Genomic DNA, 12362 nt, shown 5'->3' with positions numbered 1-12362 from the left:
GATTATGCTACTCTGAGTCACTTGCATAGGATTAGCTATAGGACTCTTTTTCAGAAGAAAATTTTTGAGGAATTTTGATTTTTTTTGCACTTCTTTTTGGCATTTTAAGTTATTTTATTTTTATTTTTCACGTGCTATAGCAAACTATAAAACACCTTAAAATGTATTTTTTAAAAAAAGGTCCAAAAAGGCCACAAATTATGTAGTATATTATATATTTCACTATAGACTTTACAGCCATTACATTTTTAACCTAAAAATACAGCAAAAGCCACTTCAAAGTGTCGGGTGTGAATCCAGCTTTATTCTCATGTGAATCCCAGACTTCAAGGGTAAAATGAATATTGACTTAGAAACTCTCCAAATTAGAATTATGCCCAACTTATTCACCGGCGGCCTCCGACCAATTATGACAGCTCCTTCACAAGTTAGCATGTGCTACTTTTTAATATGTGCGGCTTCATACACGCACACAAAAAAAAAAGAAAAAAGTATCTTCACAAGGAAATTCTACCAAGAACTCTGTTTCCCGGCAACCAGCCTCAGTTGCTAGGATGCGAGTCCTTTAACATACCATCATGAATGCTATCACAGAAAAAAAGATTAATTTGGTAGGAACAAAAGGCCTATGAAAGAGGTTGGGACATAAGTGCGTCTGGTTTACGCTTCGAGAACAATGAAGCTGCCAAACCAATCTGAAACCACCAACATCATTGTTCAATAAGTCCAGCAATGCGCTCCGGCTGGAGGAAGTGCATTCAAGACGGGAACTTTTTGTTTTTTTTTTCCTTAATCTGCTCAAGAAAGTTGAGGACAACTTTTATTCGGCCTCGGTGATCACTGAATTAGGATTGATCGGCGGGCAAGCCATTCAAGGCATCACGGACGTTTAAGCATGAAAATCTCCATGCAAATCTTATTATAATAGATAAAAAAAAATACAAAAAAATATTTAAAAAAGTTAAAAGGTTATTAAGTATAAATGAAAAGTTTTGATCAGATTATACATTAAAAAGTAAAAAAAAAAACTTTTTTTATATTAGTAGATGAAATATAAAATTGAAAGTTAAATTTGATCAGATATTAAAATTAGATATTTAAAAAAAATTTATATAATAAATCCCCCCCCCACCCCTATATTAGTAGATGACGTATTAAAATTGTACATTTGTGAGTTGGCGTCATCTTTTTGAGAGTGATGAACATTTACAAAACAGCAGATGTACTAATAGAATCGCATTGTGGCTGCGTTTTAACAGCTTGCTGCCTGAATTAACTGCAGGAGCACACGTCTGTCTATTGGGGGTCAGGAAATTTCAATATGAAAGCCCATGAAATCTGAAACCTTATCATTAAGTCTGAGACAAATGCATTGAGCTGCCAGGCCCATGGTCATCTTGCAAATGCGATGGTCCTGAATATATTAAGCAGCATCTGTGTCCTCCTGTTTATTCCCTGTGGATTTGGAGGGCAAAGGCTTATCTGCAGCTGTCTTTTATAGGAGGACTGTTTGGCTCTGTATAAAGTTTATAAAATCTCAAATGGATGGGATTTTAGATACAGGTCAATAGTAAGAGGCTAATCTGAAATTTAAAAAAAATTCCAAAAAATGAAATGGTATGACCATTTGGTCGGAGTCGGAGGAATCTTCTGATTTCCCTTGTACTGTAAATTGTTCTGCATCAGGGCACGAATACACCACAGACTATTATATCATCGTTATACCATATTGACTGTTATATAGACGACCATCCGCTTGTTGTGGAACCCAAGATCCACACTTGGAGTCCATAACTTATCACTGGCACAGTCACGAAGATGGTAGATAAATTCTGGCGTCAAGACTTGTGCAAACTGTTTTAATATGTTCTGGTTCTTGAATTCTACACTTAGGACCAGAATATGACACAGAGCACATTATGGAACTCACATCAAGGCAGTTTTCATTGGTCTTGATTAGAGATATGCGAATTTACAGTAAGTTTGGGTTCACCACCATCTTCTCTAGCAACCGGGAGTCAAATGTAGAACGTTCAAGGGTTTCGCGAACCCATTCTTACTGTACATTCGCTCATCTCTAGTCTTGATACCTATAAAGTTGAATCAGAATTCAGTGATCATTTTCTAGACTATGCTTGGAGTAAATTATGGACTAAAAAAATAATTTGCACAATGAACCCTATAGGTTGACTATCCTAGAAGCTTTATGTGAAGGGTATAGATTTTCCTATAGGCTCTCTTATTTCTGTTACAGATTACTTCTACTTGACGTTTCATGGACAGGGAATATTTGCCTGGCAGCTATTCTCGTCAGTCACGTTTCCTCTCCCTAAGTAGCTTTTTTGTGTTTTTGGTCACAGTCTTCTCCAATCTCTTACACCTCCCCAACAACATAAAGTTTTATGGACCAAAAGATTGCAAAAAGTGTGGACTTCGGTAACAATATAATAATTTTAGTTAACCATATGCATGGATCTTGGGGCCAATCAGTAGTCTGTGGGATGGTCCTTATGTAGGACATGCAAGACTTGGCCATTGTAAACGATTGTTTACGTGTAATTTACCAACAATAGTCAACAGGAACAGCCAAAACCAGCCATTTTAGTCAACCATTATCGAATATGTATGATGAGCCTATGTCCCACCACACATTAGGCAGTCTCCAGAACATACAGCTTAAGGGATCCCAGGACCTTCATTATAATTTATTGTTTAAAAGTTACAATTCTTATTACAACCCTCAGGGTGTCTTCCCATCGTACTCATCTTATAAAAAAAATCAATGAAGCTTGTAGCCTAGGGCATTACTGTTATAGAGAATATGATTAAGTATCATTTCCTCACATGATGACAATAAAAAGCAAAGCAAAGCACGGGTGGTGGTATGGAACTAGTTCTCTGGCCAGACTTATTATAGAAGGAGCTCCTGACTGCATAACCAGACTGCTGTTATATGGAGGAAATCAAAAATACACATCTGTACTGCCATTATTGGAGGAGGTCCAGACTACACAACCAGACCACTGTTATAGGTGGTGCTCTTGACTACATAGTAACACTTCTGTGATAGGGGTGGTCCAGACTACATAGCCATACTGCTGTTATAGTAGGAGGTTCTCAACCCCACCAAAAGTCCCTCTGATTCAAGTCTCTTCCAAAGCTAGTCTTCTCTAGGGACAAAGCCTACTTGAAGCTCAGCAGCAGTACACGGGACCTTTGTTACCTAGCTCACCATATTACACAGCCCAATGTAGTGGGTAAGCGAGCACCGATCTGCTAGCTCAGCACTCATTTACAAAGCCTATTACACAACTCAATGATCATTTAAACGAAGGCTGCAGGGACATCTTTAGGGATCTCTGCACAGCCCTTGCTCTGGTGTAAAATAATAAAGATGTATACTTACCTGCCCACGTTCCCCCCGTCTCCCCCAGTGTTGCCTATGACATTCCTTGGTCACTGTAGCTGCAACTTACATTTCTGGTCCCATCTCTGAAGTGAAAGGCCACTCCGGGAAGTGCTGGAGGCGGCTTCAGATAATAGAGAATCACAGAAACAAGCTTAGAGAACACCAGGGGAACCTGGACAGGTAAGTAATAACTTTATTATTTTATACACACTATTATCAGACATCGGCCGCACGGTTGGCGGCTGATGATTTTTAAACTTGCCAAAATACGGCGATTGGTCTTTGGCTGATTGCTGTCTTCATAACACAGAGCGATTGTTGCTCTGTGTAATAAGGCCCTTACTTTTTATGCGGCCTTACGTGGGCCTGATGTGTTGCACTGCAAAACACTGCACTTAATAGTCTTTTAACCCCCTCCTAATTGTACATTTCTGTGTCACAACACTCACACCTATGATCATTAGGCTTTTCCAGGGCCCACACTGGTGCTGTCATCACCTTCTGCAATCCTGCAGTCAGGGAAACTATCATTCTTGCTACCTAGCAAATCTGCCACAGTGACTGTATCAGCCGAGAGGAAGCACAGATGCTACTAAGAAGATGAATGCCTGTGTGATGGCTGGGACCTGGAGTCCTACATTGGTCAAGGTTCATATAGCTCTGGACAACATGGTATGACGGCTTCCACAGGGTTGTACCACGCTTGGTTGACAAGTACAGTGATGAGTCGACTTCTCAGTAGATACTGCTGGGTATGGTTTTCTAGGGCTCACCCTATATGGTTTCTGGCCCAGTAGTGTTTCCGGGTGCCTGTAATGGGAAGTTACAGAAGAAAGCCAGACACGTATATAATGAGTAGAAGATAGAACTTTTACCATAGATAATCAAGTTCTTCTTCAAGTGGAGGTACAGTCTCTTGCACAGTTCAACAGCAGGATTTGGCTGGATCTCAGTACTCCACACAATGAAGTGTGATTGGGTGTCTGGAATTTGAAAACTCCCCCCCCCCCAGTGTTTCCTCCAAAGTCTTTACTCCCACTGTCAGTACAATTTCTAACTACAAGGAGGAGGTCTGTGAAGTTTTGTAGCTGGCAGACACTTGGTGCTAGGCCTGGCCTGAAGCCCAGTAAGGTCCTAGGGTGATGCTATGAGGTTCCCACATACCTTCTAACCACACTCTGAATAACTGTCTCATTGAAGCTCTATCTTTGTCTTTCTCTCAGGAGAGACTAGGATAAGATCCCCAGGTTAAGGTCTTTTTTTTATTTTTGCATGAACTAGGACAACCCCAAACAATTATTAGGCATTAGACAAAGGAGAAGCCCGACTTTTTTTTTTATTTTAAAATCCGACAATAAGAACATCATCAGGAACAACTACTCCCCATGCCCGCGAATTGCTGTGCCAGAAGACCCGGGCCTCCAGCCAGAAGGCATTTTCCCCTGAGTTGTGATGATGTCACGACTGGGGGGAAATTGCCTGACCCGGCTGATGGACAATCCGCTCAGCCAATCAGTGACTGGAGCGGCATCCCACTAGCTGTCAATCAGTTGGATCAAGACGTTGGCTGAGATGAAGATTCCGGAGGCTAGCGGGGGTCCCCTGTTGGACAGGCACGGGGACGGATGCGTAGTGGTGGTTATTATGTCCCCCCCCCCCCCCCGCACCTTTTCAGAAAATAATTGCAGATCTGGACTTCTCTGTTAACTGGGAGAGAGGCTTATCATCGCCTCTTTTTTTGGAATTCTACATTGGACTACCAGGAACAAGAAGCAATCTGCATAAGAACACATGGAAAGAAATTATAGGCACCCCCATGATTGTTTCCTTCATATTCTTTTTTTTTTAGGAAATTGACCATAAGTTGTGTAATAAAGAAATTAGACTAGAGACACGGACTGATGACCGGGCAGCTTGGTGGCATTCTCTGTACAGCTCTGTGAAATATCCTGGCACTAAAAGCTATAGGAAGTAAATAAATACGAAACTTCAGATCCAACTGTGAAATCACTTTGATGGTCACTTAGGAAAGATTTCCCGCTTGGTGGTGAAGACCATAGAATCCCATTGATGACTGAATAGCCACATGACTTTTTTTCATTAACAATAATTTAGATGACACTACCTAAAGCCGGACCCATCCCATAAAAGTCCTAAGCATTTAGCACACATAGACCTTCACCAAACATGGCACGACCTCATACAACTTTGTTCTCTTCCCTGCATTCTTACATTCTATCCTATTGCCTCTACAGTAAACCAATATACTATTTATAGGAGACAAACCAAGCAGAATAGAAGAGATTAGAATCAAATGACACAATTATACAAATTATACAAAATGCTGCACGACTCTGTATGAATTACATGCAGCATATGCTTTGGGTCCCATTGGGAATATTGACGCATTGCCCCCAATACGATCTCTGCCACCATCTAAAAAAAGGTCTGTTCTACAATGCTACTCCCATAACTCACAAGGCACAAAACAGCTTAAAAAATCTTTGAAGAGGAATATGCAGAGCTTGCTGACATTCTCTTCAGGCTAGTGTTCAACACTCATTAGAAGCCTCCAAACAAGACTGGGGATTAAAGTCAGGCCAGAAAGCTCTCTAGAACATGGGTCTCCAAACTGTGGCCCTCCAGCTGTTGCAAGACTACATTTCCCATCATGCCTGGACAGCCAAATCCAAAGCTTTAGCTGTCCAGGCATGATGGGAGTTGTAGTTTCGCAACAGCTCTCCTCAAGGAGAAATACTACCCACTTGGGAACCACATTTGCTCCCCATTAAAGCCAGTGCTCTGACAGTCACTCATGGCTTTTGGTGTATCATGGTGCCGAAAGACCCTACTGCTACTAAAGAGGACACCAGTGTTACACATGGCACAAGGTGCATGGGGCAGGCTGTACGGCAGATTTTGCATGAGTGCTCAGATGCTTATCGTTATACCCATGGAAAAAAGACACGATTCCCGAGCAAATCTTGTCATGTTTCCCCAACACCTCTATAATATGATCTAATCCAAGAACATTACAGAACGTCCCTCAGCACCCAAACATTCTCACCAGTTTTTGTTAAAAAGTTCTACAAAAAAATGTATTTGATGTATGGACTGTATACACTTATATATGTTTCATGTACACAGTGTATAAGCTTTATATGTTTCCTGTATATAATGTATGAACTGTATACACCTATATGTTTCCTGTATACAATGTATGAACTGTATACAGTGGTGCTTTGGATTATGAGCATAATTCGTTCCCGGACTGTGCTTGTAATCCATATCCACTCTTAGACCAAAGCAAATTTTCACATAAGAAATCACTGAAATGCATAAAATTGGTTCCACACCCCAAACATAATAATATTTTATTCTGAGTAACATGTAAAACTAATGAAACAAACATTCAGAAAAAGCTGAATATGTGATATTATAAGTTACTGTACAGTATAGCAATCAGCATGTGGAGTATAATGTTAGATTGTAAGCCGTCGCAGGCAGGGTCCTCTTCGCCCATGTACCAGTCTGCCATTTGCCTTCATGTAATGTGTTGTTTCTCGTAATGTTTCTGTTTGTTAGGCCCCGTTCACACAGAGCAAGAGGGGCGGAATTCCGCAGTGGAATTCCATGAGCCTCCCTGTCATAATGACACTCTATAGGAGGCGCGCGCTGCATCTCTCGGGGCTGAAGAATGAACATGTTCATTCTTCAGCGCTGAGATAAGGGTAAGGCTGACCAATGCGGCGCGCGCGCCTCCCGTAGAGTGTCATTATGACACGGAGGCTAACGGCATACCGCGGTGGACAATTCCGTCGCGGAATTCGGCCCATCTTGCTCTGTGTACCCCTTATCGCTTTATAAATAAATAAATAATAATAATATAGTAAGTGCATAAACATGAAAAAACAGCAGCAGTTTGTAAATACAGGATGGAACTGCAGATCCCCATAATGCAGTAGCGTTGTACAACAGGTTAGAATAGAGAAGCAGGACTGCTGTCATAGGTCTGTGTGGTCACATGGCAGCAATGGGGAAGGGGGTGTGTTCAGCATGGACCAATGAGGAAGTGTGAATCACAGAGCTGTGCAGGAGGACAGTGACAGAAACGTTTCTATACAGCAGTGTGAATGGATGAGTGTGAGTGCAGGTACATTATAGCAGTAGTGTGTATAGCTGAGTGTGAGTGCAGGCACATTATAGCAGCAGTGTGTATGGCTGAGTGCGGATGCAGGCACATTATAGCAGGAATGGAGAGGATGGAAAACACAAGGTCTGACAGAGACTGCAGGGAGCATGAAGGAATGAGCAGGGCAGATGTGGGCACATACATGCAGCGCTCTCTGTCCGGGGAGAGAGGGGTTACAGCTATGAAGAGATTACCTCCACAGTCCTGTCCCCTGATGCAAGCCCCAGCCTGAAGTGGATCTGCTATGATTTGGAAGGTGAGGAAGATTTCCTGGGTTACAGTACAGTGCTGTAGACCTCGCTATGCAGACCATGCCCCTCCGGCCCCCAGTACAGGGAGCTCTTAAACCAAAGCAGTGCTCTTAAACCAAGTCACAATTTTGAAAAACTGTGAGCTCTTAAACCAAAATGCTCTTAATCCAAGTTACTCTTAAACCAAAGTACCACTGTATGTCTATATATTTCTTCTGTATATCATGTATGAACTGTATACACCTATATTTTCTGTATACAATGTATAAGCTGTATGGGAGAGATTTATAAAGTCCAGCGATTTTTACGCCGGGTTTACAAATGTCCCCGCAGCTCCGGAGTTCAGGGGATTTATGTAGAGGTGCATTGCCTCTACATAAATCCTGATTGCACGGAGCCTGTCCATGCGAACATTTTCAAACTCTGAGCTGGCATAGGTTTCAGTATCATTTTTCTTTTAAAAAAATGATAAATGCGGCGCACACAGAGGCCGCGCCCCCTTTAGGTGCAGTCGCACCCCCGTAACGCTCCTCCTCCCCCCCCCCCCCGAAGGTGGCGCAGATGGGGCAAAAAAAATATTCGCAAAAATACCATTTGCAAATATTTTTACGCCAATTTGCCCCATCTCAGCCTAAAAAAGGCATTTACGCCTTTTCATACATATCCCCCTATGTGTCTATATATGTCTCCTGTATATAATGGATGAACTATACAATGTATCAACTCTATAGACCTATATATCTCTTCTGTATACATCTACATATGTTGCTTGTATACAATGTATGAACTGTATACTTCTATATACTGTATGTCTCCTGTATATAATGTATGAACTGTATGCTTCTATAAATGTTTCCTGTATACAATATATGAACTGTATACATCTCTATATATGTATATATATATTTCCTGTATACAGTGCATGAACTGTATGCGTCTATATATTTTTCCTGTATACAATATATGAACTGTATACATCTATATATGTCTCCTGTTTACATGTGTATACTGCATAGACTTATATATATGTCCTGTATACCTGTATGCCTTTGTGTCTCCACATCAGTTGGTGGCTCCTGACTGACTTTTCTTTACTTAATGGATGGCCAGAAATATTCGTTAAGGGTACGTTCACACTTACCGGATCCGCAGCTGATTTTCTGCTGCGGATTCGCAGCAGATTTCATTTAAATAACTGAAGACAGCATCAAATCTGCACCATCAAATCTGCTGCAGATCTGCTGCGGATCCTGTAGGTGTGAACGCACCCTAAATCGGCCTCTGGATTTAGCCAAACGCTCTTGCTGTCCATCCCTGCCCTGTCTTCTGCTATTATACAACACAAGATGATGACATATGCCCCCATAACAAGTTCACCTTATATCATCAGATTCAGGATCAAAAATCCGGATAAAAAGACCGAATGTTTTTAGTTTACACTTTGTTGAAATGCTAGAAAACAGACTACAAAGAAAAGAGTGGTGATATAAGATTCACCTATTGTCTCCACCATGGCCGCATTCATGAAAGAAATCAATATCCCCCTGAATGTGTATGGGCCATCTGTAAGGATCCCATATGTCTTGGATTTTCTTAATTCACACGGTGGTCTTCACCTCACAATGCTTCTGTCTCCTTCAAAGTAAACTCCTCATGAACCCAAATTAACACAACAACTTGCAACAGCTCTCGGTAAGTCTTTTAAAGGATTTTATGGCTCGATCAAGCTGCTCCGAGTAATGGAACCCCTTATGTGCTCCTTTATGTGTTATTAGGTATCTGGCTTTATGGGACTAGTTAACATTGTCATATCCAGAGAATCCACAATAGTTGAGGAGCAATGGTGGATTAAAAGTGATGTGGACCCCCAGACTCCAGAACCCCTTATCAACCACTGTAGTCAGTATAATGCTGTTTTGGGTTCATAAATAAAAAAAATGTTGAAAACCCTACTATACAATACTACTATTGTATTGAAGCTATATTGTCTTGCACAGCTACTTCTCGTTCCCTCCTTGTTTCAGGTGAGGTGTTTGCCAGCAGTATTCGCACTTGGACTTCCTTTCCCTTACATATCTGGTCAATCACAGGACAGCACCTATTCCTTTCTTCTATGCCATAGCATAATGCTAGAGAAAGTTCACTGGACTGAATAAGTTGGCACTATGCTGTGGGGATGATTTACACAGTGCTTAGCTATAGATACCATGTAGAGGGCAGTGGGGGTTATTGATGCACTGGCTTTGCTAGGTGCTATGTGAGTAGAAAGAAAAACAAGAACATTACAGCAAGGCAGAAAAGTGAGCTGCTGATTGCGATGACAAGCTGAAAAAGGGGATTTAGCAAGGCAAAGGTCACACTACAAACCCTGATTAAGTAGTGAATTGTTGCTGCTGATGGTAACAATCTATGCGAGAGACAGCTGGTCAGAGACAAGTGGAAAGCCTTGATTTGGCCCCCTGGAGAAGGCAGACAGGCCCTGACTCTCACTTGTACATAGCATTAGCTATGTCCTGATGTACTTCCCATATTCTGTCTTGGTCTCTCTGCTGCTAGAGACAAAATTTTCCTAACAACAGGCTGTGGACAGCAGGTTGCAGAGAAGTGTGACACCTAGTGGCCAAGACTTTAGAGGTTTTTTTGAGGGGTAAATAAAGCACCTAAAAAGGCATTTCACCACTGACAGGTAAATATAAGTATATAACATAATATAACATAACTAGGGGGAGCCATGACTTAGAAACACTTTTTAACCCTTTCGATATCCTTTGTTCTCAATACTCTGAGACCGAACAAAGCACCAATGAAATGAAATGTTAATTCAGAGATCTCCTACTAAGTGTTGTCTAAGCTTCCTAATTTCTAGCATAGCTGGGGTCGATATACTATACCCTCCTGCTAATTTTAATATATATATATATATATATATATATATATATATGTCCCATTTAATTATATAAGTAAGCAAATATTTCTAGGCAAAGTTCATGCAAATTCCATCATTTGTTATTATTGCGGTGGTATAATTTTCCAAATGATGTACTTGTCAAGTGCTACATAAAAGCTATTACAGTATATCATCGAGCTATGTAATTCAAAGAATGTCCCATAATATGAAAAGTTTGACAGCTCAAGATCATTGCGTACTTTACTGTGATGAGTCACTGCTCAAAACCCATCAGAAGTTATTGTGTCTGTGCTGTATATTTATCTCGGTGTGATATGAGATCACGTAATCCAGCACATGGGCATATATTGGCATCGGTTCAGCGGGGGGATGTGTGGAGGAACTACAGAGCAGCACTAACCCACATGGAAAAGTCTAGAAAAGAAGCAATAAGAAAGGAAAGATTGGGGCATAGATTCTTTATCCTTAAAGCAGGGATGGGGGAATCTTCAGCCCTCCAGCTGCTGCAAAACTACAATTCCCATCATGCCTGGACAGCCAGAGCTTTACCATTGGCTGTCCAGGCATGATGGGAATTGTAGTTTTGCAACAGCTGAAAGGCCGAAGGTTCCCCATCCCTGAATTAAAGGAACACTCCAACCAAAATTAATGCATTGAGAGATTGAAAAAACATCATAGAAAGAGTCCATGACAAGGGCCTGAAACCAAAACTATCTGGTTTTGCCAGTAGCAACCAATCACAGCTCAGCTTTCAACTGACCCAGATGTAATCAGAGCTGTGATTGGTTGTTATGGGCAAAACCAGATAGTTATGGCTCCACTGACAAATCTGGTCCACTGTATCAGGTATGCTTAAAGAGGTTCCCATAAATCCCTTTACTCCATGGGGGAGATTTATCAAACATGGTGTAAGGTGAAACTGGCCCAGTTGCCCCTAGCAACCAATCAGATTCCACTTTTCATTCCTTACAGACTCTTTGGAAAATGAAAGGTGGAATCTGATTGGTTGCTAGGGGCAACTGAGTCAGTTTCACTTTACACCATGTGTGATAAATCTCCCCCCATGTACGTAAATTACATTACATTAAAACCACATGCCTAATATTGTGTCACCAAAATAGCCCTGACCTAGCGAAGCCTGGACTCCACAATATCCTTTAAATCCTGTAAAGTGTGAGATGCGGCCTCCATGGATGGAACTTTGTACATCCCAAAGATGATCGATAGGATTGAGACCCAGGGAATTTGGAAGTCATGTCACCTCCTTGAGCAGTCGTGTTCATTCCTGTACATCCCGGAGCATTATCCAGCTGCAATAAGCCATTAGGGAATATAGGTGCCAACATAGGTGCCATGAGGGGGGACTTGGTGTGTACAATGGTTAGGTAGGTGGCACGTGTCACAGTAACATCCACATGATGCCAGGGTTTCCAGCAGATCATCACCCGGAGCATCACACTACCTCTGCCAACGAGCGTATCCTGGTGCCATCTTCCCCGGGCAGTCATGCCAACCATCTGTAAATTCCTGGACTGTCCGTAAAAGGAGGGGAGTTTGTTCCAGTGTCCGTGAATAAACACAGCTGCGTCCTTGATTCTTTAG

This window comes from Dendropsophus ebraccatus, chromosome 5, assembly GCF_027789765.1.
Source record: "Dendropsophus ebraccatus isolate aDenEbr1 chromosome 5, aDenEbr1.pat, whole genome shotgun sequence".
NCBI classification, from domain to species: Eukaryota; Metazoa; Chordata; class Amphibia; order Anura; family Hylidae; genus Dendropsophus; species Dendropsophus ebraccatus.
Note: the sequence above shows the minus strand (reverse complement) of the source record.